General features: G+C 39.5%; 1 protein-coding gene across 3 annotated transcripts in view; it reads right to left on the bottom strand.

The window, feature by feature from the left end:
- chst10 (carbohydrate sulfotransferase 10) overlaps positions 1 to 16,865 on the bottom strand; it is a 43,202-nt gene extending 26,337 nt beyond the window's left edge. For all 3 annotated transcript variants that reach the window (XM_051115915.1, XM_051115922.1, XM_051115908.1), the window contains exon 1: positions 16,632 to 16,865. The gene's annotated coding sequence lies outside the window, so the exon portion shown is untranslated. The remainder of the gene's footprint in view (positions 1 to 16,631) is intronic.
- Positions 16,866 to 18,857: the final 1,992 nt, after the last annotated feature.

The raw sequence follows: 18,857 nt of genomic DNA, 5'->3' as shown, positions 1-18,857 counted from the left end.
CCTATTTTGAGTTGTTCTGTTCAAAATTCAAGTTGTAGTACTATACAAAATGGCTGAAAGGGGTCAAGACACATCAGATTTATTCACTCCATTAGTTGGGAGGGGTAGAGGTCTGTACAGGGTAAGGGAGAGTACAGGAGCCGTACCAAAGCTGTTGTTCCCTAGTACTTTTCCAGCCCCAAATACGAGCCCCAGTTCTGGGTTAGCACAGCCAGCATGCTCGACCCCTTCTGATAGTAACAGTAATGTTACACAGCAGTTACGAGAACTAATAGGAGAGCTGGGTAATCAGATTGGCGAGTCCATAGCCAGCCGCTTATTAGCCAGTCAAAATGTGGCCAGCCCATTACCCACAACAGCGTCAGGGTTAACCAAGTCAGAACCTTCTCTTGAATCTTCTAAAGTCAGCTTCATAGTGAGGTCAGATATCAAAGAACCACCCATGTTCAGAGGAGATGAGAGTGACAAGTACACCGTCCAAGAGTGGATAGATGTTATGGAACTGTCCTTGCAGAAAAGTAGCTGCCCTGAAGCGGAGAAAGCAGATACTGTCCTGAGTCATCTCCTAGGAAGAGCTAAGAATATAATTAAAGTGGGACTGAAAAGCACTGCCTCCACTAGTCCTGCAAGTGTTGAGAGAATTTATGACATGTTAAGACATTATTTTAGCGATCATCCTGTGTCACTCTTGCCATTGGCAGATTTCTATGCCACACAGCCTAAACCCAAGGAAAGCCCTGTAGATTATTGGGTGAGATTGAACTCTGCTGCTGAGCGAGCCAGTAGTCACTTAAAATGCAATGGGAGTAACATGGAGAACATGAGTGCAGAAGTGGCTATGATGTTCATACAAAATTGTCCTGACCCTGAACTGTCTAGTGTGTTTAAGTGCAAGCCTATGAGCAGATGGTCCATTGAAGAGATTCAAGAGGCAATTGATGAACATCAGAGAGAAAGTCAATGTCGCAGAATTACAAGTACAGTTAAGCCCCGGACCTTCCAAGTATCGACAGCTAAGACAGTCCCTAGTTTTGAAAGTCAGGAAGTTGTGGAAGGTGAAGTTGCTGCCATTAACACCACAGCATGCATCTCTAGTAGCCATCCTGAGGCAGCCAAAACAGTCCCAAATAATTCTGATGCACTGGAGCTTGTCCTTAACATGTTGGAGAGAGTGTTGGAGCGAACCAGTCAGCCCGCACACAGCTCTTCAGGATCCTTTCAGACACACAGGGCTCGCTTATCATCTTGCCGTGTTTGTGGAGATTCAGCACATTCCACCCATTCACACTGCATGCGAGAGAAGCGTTGTCTCATCTGCATGAGGGTCGGACACCAGCGTAAAGACTGTCCTAATGCTGTGGAACCAGCCCCTCAACCTACTGGTGCATCTCACTCTCAGGGAAACGAGCATGCTCGCATTGGAGAGGGGACGATGTGAGCAGGAAGAGTGAAACCCTCAGCAACAAAGATGTTCTTCTATTTTATGAAGAAAGCTGCAAAGCAATTCCAGATAAAAGTGTTCTATATCAAAATGTGATGAAGCTGGAAAAAGCTGACAGCCTGTTTTACACTGATGTTTCCATTGTAGGGGCTCAAGTTGTATTACGCACACTCCTCGACAGTGGATCCATGGCCTGTACCATGAATGAGGAGGCCGAACGCAAGTTGAAGTGTGCAGGTGTTGTCCTTGAACCCAGTGAAACACATCCTGATATCATCCTTGTTGGGTGCGGTGGTGTCAACATTCGGCCTGAAAGTATTTACCAGCTTGAGATGGAAGTGTACGGGCAGGCAGTCAGTGTTCCCACCTTAGTTGTTCCTGGACAGCGAGATGAAATAATCCTGGGTACTAATGTCATCAAGTACATTATCAGTCAGATGAAAAGTGTACAGGGGTACTGGCGTGCCTGAGTAGACCTGAAAGTTCAGAAAATGATGAGATTGCACAGTTTCTGAATATGTTGTCTGGCCTCCACAGATGGAAAGGCACTGACATGCCCAGTAAAGTAGGGACAGCTAAACTTACACAAGCTGTAGTGTTGTGTCCCCAGCAAGAACACCTTGTTTGGGCTAGGTTACCTGCTACGGTGCCCGTTTCTGAAGGAAGCGCCATCCTGGTTGAACCTTTGAGATCACATTCAAATAAAAGCATCATCGTTGGCCGGGTTGTGGCGTCAATGAACAATGAAGGATGGGTGCCAGTCAAGGTCCTGAATGTCAGCAACAAGCCTGTGACACTGCGAAAGAGCACAAAGTTGGCCGACCTGTTTCCCTGCATAGCCCTTGAGGATTTGGACATAAGCCCTCAACACTGAGCTGGACATAAGCCAGTCATGAGCTGAAAGTCTCCAATCAAAAGGTCCATGATTTAAATGATAACAGTGTGCCTGCTGATTTGAGTTTTCTTGACAGACTGGAAATACTTGGTGACCTTGACATAGAAGCTTGTGAAGTGTCCCAGCACTGGAAGGAACGACTTGTGGAGCTAATATGCAAGTATGAGGATGTGTTCTCAAAAAACAAACTGGATTGTGGCAGGGCGAAGGATTTCTTCCATCGAATACATCTCGCTGACGATCGGCCCTTCAGGCTTCCCCACTGACGTGTACCACCAGCACATTACCACAAGCTCAGAGAGGCCCGTTCAGAGATGGAGGAACGTGAAATCATCCGCAAATCTTCTAGTGAATGGGCCTCTCCAGTAGTGCTTGTCTGGAAGAAGAGCGGAGATCTGCGTATCTGTGTTGATTACAGATGGCTGAAAGCCCGCACTATCCAAGACGCTCACCCCTTGCCACACCAGGCAGATTGTCTAGCTGCACTCGGAGGCAATGCCATATTCAGTGTGATGGATCTCACCTCAGGGTTCTATAATATAGAGATGGCTGAGGAAGACAAAAAATTCACTGCATTTACAACCCCTATGGGGCTTTATGAATTTAACAGGCTTTCTCAGGGATTGTGCAACAGTCCTGCAAGTTTTATGCGGCTCATGATGCACATTTTCGGAGACCAGAACTTCCTGACCATACTTTGCTATCTAGACGATCTTCTGGTTTTTGCACCAAATGAGGGTGTGGCATTGAAGAGGCTTGAGTTGGTGTTTAGCCGTCTGAGGGCTCATGGCTTAAAGCTTGCTCCGAAAAAGTGCCACCTGTTTCGTCGGAGTGTACGGTTTCTAGGCCATGTGATCGATGAGAAAGGTGTGGCAGCGGACCCTGATAAAGTGCAGGCCATTACAGCAATGACTGAAAGAGATCTTATGATGGAAGATGGAGTCACACCATCTCAAAAGAAAATAAAGTCATTTCTTGGGATGGTTATGTTTTACCAGCGCTTCATACAGGGCTGTTCAAGCATAGCCAAGCCCTTATTCGCTTTGACTGCCGCACCAAAGGGGCAAAAGAACAATGGAACAAAGTTTTCTGCCTTTAGGAAGCTAAGCCCGAGTGACTGGAAGAAAGAACAGCGTGACTCTTTCAGCCAGTTGAAGTCTGCCCTTTTGGAGTCTGTGGTGCTTGCATTTCGCCCATTCATTCTATCAACCGACACTTCGTTGGATGGATTGGGCGCTGTACTTTCTCAGGTCCCGGAAGGCGAGACTAGGGCCCGTCCCATCGCTTTCGCCAGCAAGGCCCTTACTCGTGCCCAAAGCAACTACCCTGCTCACTGTTTAGAGTTTCTAGCCCTAAAATGGTCAATCTGTGATAAATTCAGCCATTGGCTGAAAGGTCATTCCTTCACCGTTTGGACGGACAACAACCCGTTAACCTACATCCTAACGAAGCCGAGGCTTGATGCGTGTGAGCAGAGGTGGGTCGCAAAGCTAGCACCTTACAATTTTAGCATCCAGTACATCCCAGGAAGCAAAAACGTGGTAGCAGATGCGATGAGTCGGCAACCTTTTGTCCAAGAACATGTGAGTCAGAGGCTGGTGACAGAACCCTACGAGAACTTGTTGGAGGAAGCAAATCACTTCAAGGAGGACGTGGTTCAACATGCTTTCCACATCAGTTCCCAGTACCAATCCGTTGAACCTCAGTTCTTCGATCAGAGGCGAGAGATGCTTTCCCCTGATGAAGTATCAGCCGTACTGGAGAGCCAGGCAGAGTGGAGCGCGGGACAGAAGGATAAAGTGTATCACTGGCTGACTCAAGACATACACAACTTGGTTCCAGCTGGTCAGAACACACTACCAGTATTTACACTGAGGGAGCTTCAGAATAAACAGTTAGAAGATCCTGTTCTTGCACGAGTTCTTTCTTATGTCTCCCGTGGCAGACGGCCATCAAGACGCGAGAGGACAAAAAAGACGGCAAAAATTCTGAAGACTCTTAAACAGTGGGAAAAGTTAAAGACGTTAGATGGGATTTTGTATCGTGTGTGCAAAGATCAGCTTACCAGGAAAATCCGCTGGCAGTATGTTGTCCCTTCCTCATTGATTGAACGGGTATTGGAGGGTGTGCATGACAAAGCTGGCCATCAAGGCCAGGCCAGAACACTTTACTTGGCCAGAGAGAGATTCTTCTGGGTAGGCATGGAGCGAGACATCAGAGAGTATGTTAAGTGCTGTAAGCGCTGTGTGGTAAGCAAGACACCTGAGCCAGAAGCAAGAGCACCGCTCGAGAGTGTAAAGACAACCAGGCCTCTAGAGCTGGTGTGTATGGTAAGTGTGGATGTACTAGTAGTTACCGACCACTTTACAAAGATGGCACATGCCTTTGCATGTAGCAACCAGTCAGCTAAACAAGTGGCTCGCCAACTATGGGACAGGTATTTTTGCATTTACGGGTTCCCAGAGAGAATTCCTGCCGACCAGGGTGCAAACTTTGAGAGTGAGCTGATCCAGGAGTTGATGCAGCTTGCAGGTGTCAAAAAGTCAAGGACAACAGCTTATCACCCTATGGGAAATGGTCTCGCAGAGCGGTTTAACCGCACGCTGGGCAGTATGATACGAGCATTACCCCCGAGGGATAAGCAACAGTGGCCCCAGATGTTACAGACACTGACGTTTGCCTACAATTGCACCGCTCATGAATCTACAGGTTATGCACCATTTTATCTAATGTATGGAAGGATCCCTCGTCTGCCAATAGACGTCATGTTCCACAGCGTTGGGAGGGACAACAAGATCACAGACTATGGCAGCTACATTGCAAAGATGAGAGATGACCTTAAGGAGGCCCTTGACTTGGCCCAAACAAATGCGAGTGCAAGTCAGCAAAGACAGACTGAACTCTACAACATGAGGACAAAAGGCTGTGACATTGAGGAAGGAGACCGGGTGTTACTAGCCAATAAGGGTGAAAGAGGACGTAGAAAGTTGGCTGATAAGTGGGAATCTGTGCCTTATGTGGTGGTCTCAAAAGATTCCAGATGCCACATTTTCCGAGTCAAGAACACCAGCACTGGCCGGGAAAAGGTGGTACACCGTAATCTTATGCTTCAGGCCAATTTCTTACCCCTTGAGACAGAAGAGAATGAGTCCTGTCATGATGGCTCACTATCCAGTCAGGAACAATCGGATGAGACTCTGACACAAAACACAACCCCACAGAATGATCCCCATGAAGCAGAGCGTATTTCTGAGTGGGTGGCCTCCTTACCTGCCACAGGTGATTCAGTAGAAGAAAGATCAGATATAGGAGATCTGGAAAGCACAATGGATCCTGTAGAGCCTGAGGAGTTAACGAATACTCGCGATCAAGAGACTGGAAGTGACTGTCCTCAATTCAGTTCTCAGTTCATTCCGCCAAATTCAGCAAACACTCAAGATGGTGTACATGTAGATGATATCATGTCTGGTGTCAGGGGGCGACATAGAGCCCCCTGACACCAGACTCGGGTTCGAACACGGGTTGGTAGGGTGGTTAGGCCCGTGAATAGACTGATTCAGAATATGACTCAGAAAACAATTCACAACGCAGTCAGTAATGCCACTAAGCCCTTTTTGTTATAAGAGGTCTTGAGTTATATAAAACCTACATCAAATTTGAGGTAAAAGAAAACTAATCATTTGAGTCAAATTGAGTGGTGTATTTGGCACCTTTCTAGCAGGAGAATATTTGAGAGTCTGATCAGCTTTCCTTTGTTCTTTTTCCCGTGATTGTCGGGTAACATAAGTGTTGCATGACTCTGATAATGTATTGTGTAAAAAAAAAAAAAGAAGAAGAAATGAACCGCCTCAATCATACCCTTAATGAATTGCCAGATACACAGTAGCACAAGTTTTGTGAAGTTAAGGGGGGAGTATGTAGCCAGTTGTTTGTGACTTTTATATCTTGTTTTATTATTTGTGGAAAAAGGTAATTGTCTAGTCCATGTTAACTTCATCAAAACTTGTATTTAGTGTTTATTTTCTTTTATAATTACTATTCCTGTTTAGTTTCAATGGTTCCAGTCAGGAGTTCCTAACAATTGTTGTAGGTGGGGTCTTAATTAGTGGCACACCTCAGGAAGAGGTGTCGCTTCTCCTTTAAGCATTCGCGCTCAGTCTCACTGTGAACGCATACGGGAAGCAAGGGAGAGAGAGAGTAGGCCTTTTGGTGTTGCCGTACTAATTTTGCCTCATACTACTCTTCTTTAAAGAATAAATTCCATCCCGCATCCCATCTACGTGTGGTCGTGCTTCTGTCCTGAGGGTACTGCTTGATATCTGCTACACATATAATGCAGATATATATGTGTAATTCTTTAGTGCAGCAGTGGCTTGAGTCTGAATGGTGATTGGTGAATGTTGCCACCTAGTTGGTGAGACGCAATGCTATGAAGTAAATAAACAATGTCCCAGTCTTTTACACTCACAATGAGCTTATCACACTCGTTTGCTACATTAATAGATCTATGATCTATGATTTCCGCAATGCAGAAAACGCGAACAGAACCACAGAATAATATATTGTCGAGGCGGTGTCAGCAATCTTCATTTAGCATATTTAGCTGTGCATACAGAATATATTGAAATACAATAGTTTAAATATTTAAAGAGGGTTACCCAGGGGTATGTTCAGGATTAGGATTTGGTTAGGACAATAATTAGGTCTATTGGTTGGGTGCCCAACCCTGTTCCTGGAGATCGACCTTCCTGCAAAGTTTAGTTCAAACCCTAATCAAACATACCTGTCTGTAATTATCAAGTGCTCCTTCAGATCCTAATTAGCTGGTTCAGGTGTGTTTGGTCAGGGATGGAGCTGAACTCTGCAGGAAAGTCGATCTCCAGGACCAGGGTTGAGCACCCCTCGTGTATACAATTAAACAGCTACGTAATTTTAAAAAATAAATAATAATAATAATATACAGAATTAAATAGTAAGTGCTATAAAATTGTATGAGCCGCTAATTCATACATATACAACAACAACAACAAAACTATAGGGCGCTCATCTATATTAAGTTAAATCATAGCCTTTTGAAGTTTAATCGTTAAGCCATATTGCAATTCTAATCTTTCCTTACCCGAATTTAAGACCCCTTGAAATTATAAATAAAGTGGTCATCAGATGCCCATTTTGCACAAGTTGATTAGATTTTTTAGGGTCTTAATGAAAAGTCTATTATATAATTTGGTTAAAAATTCTAAATGGTTGTGCAAAACAACACAATGAGCTCTGCAAAAATCATCCGATTCTAAGGGATTGGTCCTTTAAATGCAAATGACCTTTGTTCACCCCGCCCCTCTCTTCTCTCTGTGGAGTGACAAGCCTGTTTACTTTAGCTGCATTTAGCCGCTAAACTTGCTAACTAGCACGTTATTAGGAAAGGCGATCACAAAAATTCATAAAAAAGCCTTATACTCACTTCTGCTTTAAGTGAAGCTGGATCACGAATGATTCGCACGAACATAGATGGATATATGTAGATCGGGAGCCACATTCCCTTCACAAACGAACTAATTCACTGCATCTTCGGCAGCTCAGACGTCGGGCGTAAACGACGACCAAAATGTTCACTATTACATCCAGCAACACGACACCTCAATTGCTCAATGGGAGATATTCTTGTCTAACTTACATCCCTGCTCCATGTCAATCAACTATTGTGGGAGCGGCCTCTGTCGGTGTGACGCCACACTGACAGGCATCTGAGAATGGCTCGATTTGAAAAAGGGGATATTATTTTTACAGAATAATTACAAACCACTGCATGGATTTTTATCATTATAGGGTAGATTTGTACATACACTGCCAACATACATTAATGTTCAAACAACATGAAAAAGTTAACTTTGCATCCGATGACCCCTTTAAGACTTCCTTGTGCAATTTAAGACTTTTTATGACCTAAAATTTGACCTAAATCGAAGACCTTTTAAGGACCCCCGGGAACCCTGTAAGCATTCTGCTAAAAATCATTTGAATCTCGTGAACACTACATGGCACTGTGTTCAAACATCTTGTGTACCTTCAGGACATGCTGATGATGATTCCTACCAATTTTTGTGCTGACGTCAAATGTCATGTCGAGTTTAAAAGATATTGCAATTTATGACAAATTTCAAAATGGCAGTTTGAAAAGTGCATTTTTGAACTGGTGCTATAGAGTTGGTCAAATTACTATTCATTACCATCACTTCAAGTGTGCCATTTTTCCTCAAATAATTTTTCTATGATCTGTTTTTATAGGGCTGTCATCGACTCCCATTTAGGAGGAGACTAATAAGAAAACTTTGCACCTAATCCAATCACTTTCTCCTGAACAGAGAATGTAGTCAAGGATGCCCCCTAAGCCCAGCTCTCTTTGCCCTGGCTATCGAATCTCTAGCTGAGGCTATCAAATCCAATCCTAAAATAAAGGGCTTTGAAAATGGCCCAGAGACTCATAAAATATCATTATTTGCTGATGATATTCGTTTATTTCTTACTAATCCCAAAGAGTCTTTGTTTAGTTTACAGAATATGTTACAGTTATATAGCACATATTTCAATCTCTACCAATTTCTATCCCTAAATCCTTTTTCACTACTCTTAATGGATTGATCAGATCATTTATTTGGCACCATAAAACTCTGAGGGTCAGCCTTGATAAATTGGCTTTAAATTACAACCAAGGAGGACTGAGGCTTCCCAATTTTAAAATGTATTATTGGGCAGCCCAATCCAGGTATTTGGCCCACATGTTTGCCGATACCCCTTTTCCCTCTTGGCTTAATATGGAGAAATTTGAGATAAAAGAAGAATGTTCTATCAATATAGCATATACATGGGATGATGTACTGATCAAAAGAAAAAAAAACAGTAATCCCATGATAATTCATTAATTTCAAACTTGAAATAAGCTGAAGTCACTACTGGGACAGGCTAATTTTCTTTCTCCTAAATCATCTTTATGAGGAAACAGAATGCTCCCAATGTTTCATCAAAACAAAACTTTTAGAATTTGGTTCGAAAAGGGAATTACACATTTGGAGCATTGCTTAGATGATGGCATTTTAATGTCATTTGAACAGTTAAAGGAAAAAAATACAATTTGAGTAATAAAGAATTTTTTGTTAACTGCAATTACAAGATTGTTTAAGGGTCAAATTAAAAAGTTTTCCCAAGATACCTGATTTGACAGGAATTGAGCAAATCTGCTATTCTGATAAACCACTGTATAAAACAATCTCTAGAATCTATGAAGCTCTGATCTCAAGTCAACCTTTAGATGATGCAGACAAATTCAAAAGTAGATGGGAGCAGGATTTGGAGATAAGAATAGATGGGGACCTATGGGGTCAATTATGTAAAGACGGGGTCACTTCAACTTTGAATTCCAGATATAGATTAATTAAACTTTATTTTTTACACCAACTTTATTATACTCCATCCAGATTGCACAAATTTAATAACAGTATCCGACCCCTTTGCTTCAGATGTGGTAGGGAAGAAGGAACATTTTTACATCCTACCTGGTTGTGCCCAAAAGTGATGGTGTTTTGGGTGCGTATGTAACATTATATCACAAATTCACTGAAGTAATTTACAGTGGACCCAGATGTGTTTTTACTAGGTAATTTTACCAACTCTAACCTCCGACATAGTCACGCGACTAAGCTGACTGAAATGTTGTTAATAATAGCTAAGAAATGTATTGCTCTGAAATGGAAAGCAGACACTGAGGTGCCAATTGGAGTGTGGTTGTCGGAGATGTGCAGTTGTGTACCGTTAGAAAAAGATTACATATTCCATAAGGGGCAGGAGTGAATTATTTTATAAAATCTGGGACCCCTTTTTGAATTATATAAAAATAGTACCACAGGATTTGATTTGATAAGTGCTGATTGTTAAACTGAATATTTTATCTGTTAAATATGTTACACTTGTGATATTTATATTTTATCTCTATTTTTTATTATTATTTCTACTTTATGTTTTGTTTGTTGATATTATGTTTGAAAAAAAAAGCAAAATAACATTTTCAAAAAAAAAAAAAAAAGAAAAGAAAAGAAAAAAGAAAGAAAACTTTGCGGGACCATGGGTCCCCAGGAGCACGGTTAAAGACCTATGGAATAGAATACACGTACTAAAATTAAACCAAAAAAAGATTTTGTCCACACTTGAGAAATTGTATAGCACTTCCATCAACTATATTGGTAAGGATATTTAAGCACTAAACCTTCACAAAAATAAATAAATAAATAAATAAAAATAGGTGTAAAAAAGCATATTAGAAACATGCTACCCAATATGCTAAAACCAATCAACTGCAAAGCAACACCCTTGCAACCACACAGAACACCACAGGATCATTCCATGTTACGTCAACCAAATTTCAGAAACTTCCCTGGATGTATTTTTTTTATTTTGATGAACGATAGCTGCTCCCATCACAGCATGTCTTAAAGACAATTCTTGCTGGCTGAAGAACCATCACCTTCAACACCGAGTCGCCAAGACAGAACTGCTTGGGGTTTCAGCCAACCCATCACTGCATTACAGTGGAAGTGTGGATTTTGTTGATAATAATTTAATTGGATTGGTAACAGCCCTATAGTGCATTATTCTAAAATGTCTCTATATTGCATGGATACATTTATACATAGAGAGCGATATCACACTGCTACGCTTATACAACAGTTCGACAGCACATGTATCTATAAATAAGAAACAACCACAGAGTGTCTTTAAAAACCCTTTTGTGTATAAGTATTTCTTTCCGCCACAAATTCAGATCTCAAATTTACAGTTTAACAGGTGGGCCAGGCCTCCAATTCTAATTTGACAATATAGAATTAGAATTAGAAATTAAGAAACATTAAGTTGTTTAAAAGCTTATTGCAGCAGGGTCATTCCAGCTGGAATCATCAAATTTTGGAAAAGTTCCCCACCTGACCTCCTCAGATTTGTCTGAAAAAAAATCCATGTGATGGGTAATATGCCCAATAGATCATATACAAAATTTCAGATCTCTACTGTGCGTACTTTTTTCACAAAAAATCTGTAAAAAAGTTTGTTTTTTTACCCCGTTTTGGCATCACAGTCTGAGTGACCATGTTCAGACTGAAATATCTCCAGAACTAGTTGTGCCAGGTCCATGAAATTTTCTGGGCTAAGAGTCCTAGTCCAGAACTGCATGAATTACAACTCACAGCATTGTTACTGAATTTACACCTGAATGCTGGCCCTCTAGTTTTTTTGAAACTATTACTTTAAGGGTTTTCAGATGTCCATAGAAACCTAAATTTTCAATGTATAAGCATCAAACTTGGTAAATGGTCTGATATGTACCATGTCTTTCACATCCTTTGATATCAGACAATAGAGTCTGATGGATGTTGAGATATTAAGGTCCAAAAATGGAAAAAAAAACTCATTTACACCAATGTTCAGAACAATATTTCCAATGAATGACACTAGGTGTGAACATAAAACTTGTTTTTTTGAAAGAGCATATTGTTATTGATAAAATATAAAAAAATTAGGATGGGGTTTTGCCTCATTTTTCTGTAATGATTTTTTTTAAAACTCAGAGTTTCGTCACTGATCCTATTGTTCACTTTTGCTATTCAACTTGGTATGGGCATTTCAACAGAATTTATTAATGTTCCACATACAAAAAATATAAAAAACGTACTTCCAGACATGAGTCACTTTTATAATGTATACCACCAACACAAATAAATGTGTGACATAACAGTTACTGAAAGTTGTTCATGAAAGTGTCTGAATCCACAGTTTCATTTTCTTTTATGACATAGCATCGTCCAGTGGAAGTAACTGGCACATCAATTTTCATTATGATGTGCTGGAGAGGCACCCAACAGACATCTTCCCTTTTTGGCCAAAAGTAGCCTCTAGCTGGGCCATGGAGATGAAAAAAAAGCACTTGAATGTCTTGCTCTGTGTCAGAGACATCTCTGATGATACCAACCCACCATTGTCGGTCATACACACAAGTAACATATTGTCATGGGGCCATATCTGTGATGTGAAGGCCTTGTTCAACTGGGTCAACCTCAAAGTTGACATGGAATCCTGGCGTTCCTGATACTCGACTGACCTCAAAATTGATCATTGTTGACTGATTGATTGATTGATGCTAGATCTCATACCACCTGAATATTATTTCAAATCAATATTGCCCTGCTTTCTCGATGAAAATGGATGTATTATTCACTGGATTGGGTGAAACATCAAGATTAGGTACTTATGTTGCATTCCATTGAATGTCGGTAGTCGGTGAATCCGAGTTAGTTCTCCCGATGTCCATCGTAAATGCGTTCCATTGTAACAGTTTGCAAAAATATGGATGCCTATGGATAATTCCAACCGACTCGGTCTGCACTGAACTGGCCCGAGTGTGTGTTTCGGAACCCCAACTTAAGTGGCCGTTCCATTGCACTTTCCCGAGGTGGAGGTCGGATTTCCCAGAGTCCTGAGCACAATGGAATGCTGCATTATAGCATTAATTTAGGCATATGAGTTCAAAATAGCTGGTACTACAGTAGTTGTGAATTTCACACAACAATGATTTTTTTTTTAATTATTACAGAAAAATGAGGCAAAACCCCATCCCAATTTTTTTTATATTTTATCAATAAGAACATGCTCTTTCAAAAAAAAAAAAGTTTCATGTTCACACCTGGTGTCATTCATGGGAAATATTGCTCTGAACATTGGTGTAAATGAGTTTTTCAATTTTTGGACCTTAATATCTCAACATCCATAAGACTCTATTGTCTGATGTCAAAGGGTGTGAAAGACATGGTACATATCAGACCATTTACCAAGTTTGATGCTTATACATTGAAAATTGAGGTTTCTATGAACATCTGAAAACCCTTAAAGTAATAGTTTCAAAGAAAAGTAGAGGGCCAGCATTCAGGTGTAAATTCAGTAACAATGCTGTGAGTTGTAATTCATGCAGTTCTGGACTAAGACTCTTAGCCCAGAAAATTTCATGGACCTGGCACAAATAGTTCTGGAGATATTTCAGTCTGAACATGGTCACTCAGACAGTGATGCCAAAACGGGGTGAAAAACAAACTTTTTTTACAGATTTTTTGTAAAAAAAAAGTATGCACAGTAGAGATCTGAAATTTTGTATATGATCTATTGGGCATATTACCCATCACATAGATTTTTTTCAGACAAATCTGAGTGGGTCAGGTGGGGACCATTTGATGATTCCAGCTGGAATGACCCAGCAGTTTTCCACTCTGCATATTTTGCATGTCTCTCTAAGTTAACACACCTTATTCTGATGACCAGCTTGTTAGAAGAGAGCTTCATGCATGAACTGTGTTCCAATTGACATGGTCCCTAGACAGTGTTCATTGCTCCCTACCCCCTAAGCAAGTGAAATCCATTGAAGTTCACTTCACTTTGGAACATTCATTCACAGATTTACGCTACACCACTTCCTACAGCGTCTTCACACACAGTTGAAAAGTACTAGAGAAGTGTTAATTGTGACATAATATACCTCTGTAAATACTTACAATTTAAATTCATGTCTCACACACTTTAATGCCGTTTGAATGGAACATATATGCTCGCCTTGAACAGGAATCTTGGCGGTTTACACTTGCCATTAACGTGATCAGCTTGATCCAAACAAGAAGATTGGATCATCAGTCTATCAGGACACGGCGCGTTTACACTTGGCAACATCAACTGACTTTATCTGGATAACCGATCAGATCTGTTTTTTCCATGCATTATTTATATATTTAAATGCGTCTGCAGAGGATGGACCCAGTGCAAAGTTGACCTAAACTGGGTGCGTCTCATAAAGCAGAAATTCATACGGACTATGTGACGTCAGTGCTTTATCGCCGCCATTTTTGTGTCCGTACTACCTGTTTCAGTATATGGTCACAGCAGCCACAACTACCAGATGAATATCATCGAAACACCGCCAGAAGGTTCACAACAAGGTTACAATATGCCCGAGATATGTTGTTCTGTTAGCTGTAACAACAGTCATCAGAAAAAAAAACCAACAACAATTTTATTCGATCCCAACAGTGCTTAAATTGGGCCAGTATGCATATAGTCTTTAGCATATCACACTTCTGACATGTTGCCGGGACATGTTACTGTAAATCAGTACATTATAATGAAAACAATGTCTTAAAAATGAAAAGGAGCTGGTTTTTGCAACCACATCGTTTTAAACTGGTCAACCAAGTCTCCAGTAAAATAGAAAGCATTTAAACCATAAGTTCAAAACAGTGCTAATGCAGAAAACAGTGACTTACAGTACATCCAGATGCTGGTAAATTATTCATTTCAGTGTGTATTTGGCTTAAGAGCAAGAGTGTTTTATAATGAATGCTGACTGAAGGTGTTTTAGATTATGCAGTGGTCAGAGGTTTAGTGAATTATGAAAATTAAATAAACGCTAAAATATTTACTACATAGCATTTGTCATTACCATGTCTGCAGTAAAGTACACTTGTAAAAAGGTTCTCAAAAATAATCATATTTGTTTTGCTAAAACTATTTATGATTTATGATTAAAACTATTTATCATTTCAATATATTTTTAAATCTCATTTAGATGTGCCGTGTCTGTTGTCATATCAGACACAAATATGCCGGTGAGCATAGCGGAAGTGACGTCTTTGGTACCCATGAATACAAAACATGATAGGGATCAAACTCAGAGTTTCCGAGTAGGTTTATAGTTGACAAAACCACACAAATCCAACACAGTCTAGATCAGACTCACCAGGCTCACAAAGCTCAATACAAACATTCTCTCTCTACTCTGAGTTTGAACCAGAGTTTGTGATTAACTCTGGAGCATGTGCACCTAAAAATGTGCCTTAAGTGTGACTAGAACAGCTTTAATATGTTAAGAATTTTATTAGCAGGTGACGAACGCACAGAGTAGTCTGTCGGTGTGTTGTCAGTTTCCTCTTTGTTTCCGCAAAGTATTTTTCATTGCATGAGAACATGCACACACACACACACACACGTTTGTTTTTGTGAATTGTGGGGACTTTCCATAGACTTCTATAGATTTTATACTGACCAAACAATATTGTCTATCCCCTAACCCAACCCTAACCCTAAACCTAGTCCTCACAGAAACCATGTTTGCATCGTTACACTTTCAGATAAACATCATTTACTATTTTTAATCATTTTTAACACAACGTCAGAAATTTCAGGTTTTACTATCCTTGTGGGGACATATATATATATATATATATATATATATATATATATATATATATATATATATATATATATGTATATATATGTGTGTGTGTGTGTACTTGTTTTTGCTACATTGTGGGGACCAAATGTCCCCACAAAGATAGTAAAACCTGAAATTTTTGACATTGTGGGGACTGGCTTGAGGTCCCCATGGGTACAAAAGCTTATAAATCATACAGAATGAGTTTTTTTGAGAAAGTAAAAATGTAGAAAGTTTTCTGTAAGGGTTAGGTTTAGAGGTAGGGTTAGGGCAAGGGGATAGAAAATACAGTGTGGACAGTATACAAACCATTGCACCTATGGAGAGTCCCCACAAAGATAATAAACCAGACTGTGTGTGTGTGACAGCAGTCACATATCCCACACACTGTTTTAATGTTTAGAATTATTCACGCATAATTGAAATACATGTGCATTTATTGTTAAATTGTGTCGTCGGCAAGTCGTTTCCCTTTTTTTTTTTTTTTTTTTTTTTTTTTTTTTTTTTTGTTTGTTTGTTTTGTTTTGTTTTTGTTGGTCAGCGTAGTCTGCATGTGGAGAGTTGCGGACTTTATACGCATACTTATTTACGCATAATGGTTGATCTACAACAAAATAGCGAAAGCTTTGGTGATAACTAAATTAATTAGTACAAGTCTTTCTTGCTAGAAATAACATTAAAAGAGCAAAGTTGGTCAAACGTACATTTACACACAAACTGACCACCAGCCTTATCTTTCAGACTTATCTTCTTTTTTAGCTCAGCTGTAACGGAATCGAACGCAGTGGATAGTGGGTATCATATGCAGCGAAACAAATCTATACTGTCTTAAAAACCCATCAGCTTAACTGTATACAGGATGTGAAGCGATCACTAGAATCAGACATGTCTTATTACCTTCCTACATCTTTATTCTACCTGCAGAGGCAGCATTTTTCAGCCTTAGGACGCAGCCATTAACTGCTTGTATATCTGTTACACATTTTAAACAGCCCAGTCCAAACCTTCTCAGTGTAAATCGTCTGTGTCTTCTGTCATCTCTTCTTGTCGGGGTTTCCACAATAACTGGGGTGCTGTATTCCGCTAAGCATTAGCTGCGTCCGTAATCAGTCACTATTTAAAACTGACCCATTCTGTACAGTGAATGGCCTAAACAGCGAAAGAGAAAAAAATTAGGTGAGCAAATTTGACCGTTGACGTAATTGCAGTGCGCCAGCGAGCGCGCTGGAGCTGATGCGTCTTCTTCTGTAGATGTACTGGGGATGTAATCCAACTGGTTCCTACCGCCATCTACTGTTGTAGATGCTGTAATGTACTGTGAAGATGGAATGCATGATAATTTACTATACAGTATTCTATGTTTAAATGAACATTTGATAACATGTTCTACAGTTTCCTGATTTCCTGACATATATGGGGGAAGATGGTCCCCTTAAAAATGTGCATTTACTTTTTGTTACATATTTAGATGTTTACTATGCGCATGATGATGATGCATTACCCAATGTATTATTTATAGGAAATAGAAGCATTTACTAATTTAATTGTTATATGAAAAAAATGGTTAAATTACTATTCATCGTTCAATCTTTGGCCTTATTACCCCAGTAACTGAACAGTACATTTTTACCCCCAAAATTGCAATGACAGATAAAGCAAGCAAAAGAGGTTGATCTGAAAGGCAAAATTATTCCATGACTTATAGATATCCATATTTAATTGCCTTTATTTTAACTGAAGATATGCCATAATAGCAACACTATGAATGCAAACTGAATGACTATTAGATAGAGACTTCCTCAAAAAAACAATGATGTTCAAATCACCACTGGACAAGAGGCTTACTTAAAACAAAGCAATATCCCCTTTCATTAAAACAAAACAATCAATTTTCATTTAACATGTAACAGAATGTAACTGAATATTTATAATATTTGTAATATTTAGAAATCACAATAATGTTTAAAACAAGATACTCCAGTCAACATCATGTATTTACTGCATATACATTTACGTTCATTTAATCAAAAATAATCACTGGATGGCATTTTGGTTTTGATTTTTCAATCAATGTCAGGGTGTTTCTCGACTTTGAAGCATATTTAGTGTTGAAGATGAGGTGTAAAGCTGAGTTCATATCACCTATTTTACCTTCTCCTCCTCCATCACTATTCCTAAAAGTGATTCAGCATCCAAAGCACATCCTATTATAAACAGTGCAGAGTTGGGTGCATGTGGTTTTTAAATAAGGAGAAAATAATGTTACAATCAGTGGTATGCAGTGGTGTTTTTTTTTATTTTTTTAACAAAATGTAAATTAATGTCTCAATCACATTTTCTTGGTTAAATAAACATTAATTACACTATCAAATAACGAAAAAGGGAAAAAAGTTATTAACAATGTATTCAATGTATTCAGTAATCTGTTTATTAGGGCTGTCAGTTGATTAAAATTTTTAATTAATTAATTACGTGATGTTTCGATAAATTAATCTAATTAATCACAAAATACATTTGACTGAAAATACCCACAAATAACTAGGTAAAGCTATTTTTATGTTAAATGAGAAAGTATCAAGCAGAGATTACAAATTGTAGCTTTAGAAAGACATATTTTATTTGATTACACAAACATTTAGACTATAACAGCATAACATAAACTATGGAACATAAAAGAAGATAATTTAAGAAACAGCTCAGTATTTTTTGTTCATACGATGGAAGTCATTGGTAACCAAAACAGCTTTGTAACCAACAGCTTTCTCTGCTGGCCTAAACACTATCAGAATCACGTCTTAGTTTTAATATATTTTTCCATAAATGTGTATTAAATTAATTCTATTCTCTTCATTTCATAGTTTTTCTCTTGGTTGCGCTGCTTCCAGTAGTGTATGTTTATATTAGAGCTTTTATCTGCTGTGGCAACATAAAACGACTCTCGCCAGAGTAAGAGACAAACTCAGTCACATGTCTTTTATAAATTTATTCTTTGCAAAGAAGGTCAGACAGTCATACCGAAACACAGGTTACTGCAGAGTGCGACCAAGAAGGGAGGGCTCACTCCAACTTATATCTCTTCCCTAGCCTTCAAGGTTACATCTCCTAACTGGTAACTTTCCACACATTGTAAGAGTAAGATAAATACATTCTGCTACGTCATACTCCCAAGAATCAAACCTTTATATTTAGGGCCACGATACCTTTCTCTTACATCATCCTCCTAGCAGGTT

The sequence above is a fragment of the Labeo rohita genome, chromosome 1 (assembly GCF_022985175.1).
Source record: "Labeo rohita strain BAU-BD-2019 chromosome 1, IGBB_LRoh.1.0, whole genome shotgun sequence".
NCBI lineage: Eukaryota > Metazoa > Chordata > Actinopteri > Cypriniformes > Cyprinidae > Labeo > Labeo rohita.
The sequence above is the reverse complement of the archived record's forward strand: the minus strand, read 5'-3'. Positions and strand labels throughout refer to the sequence as shown.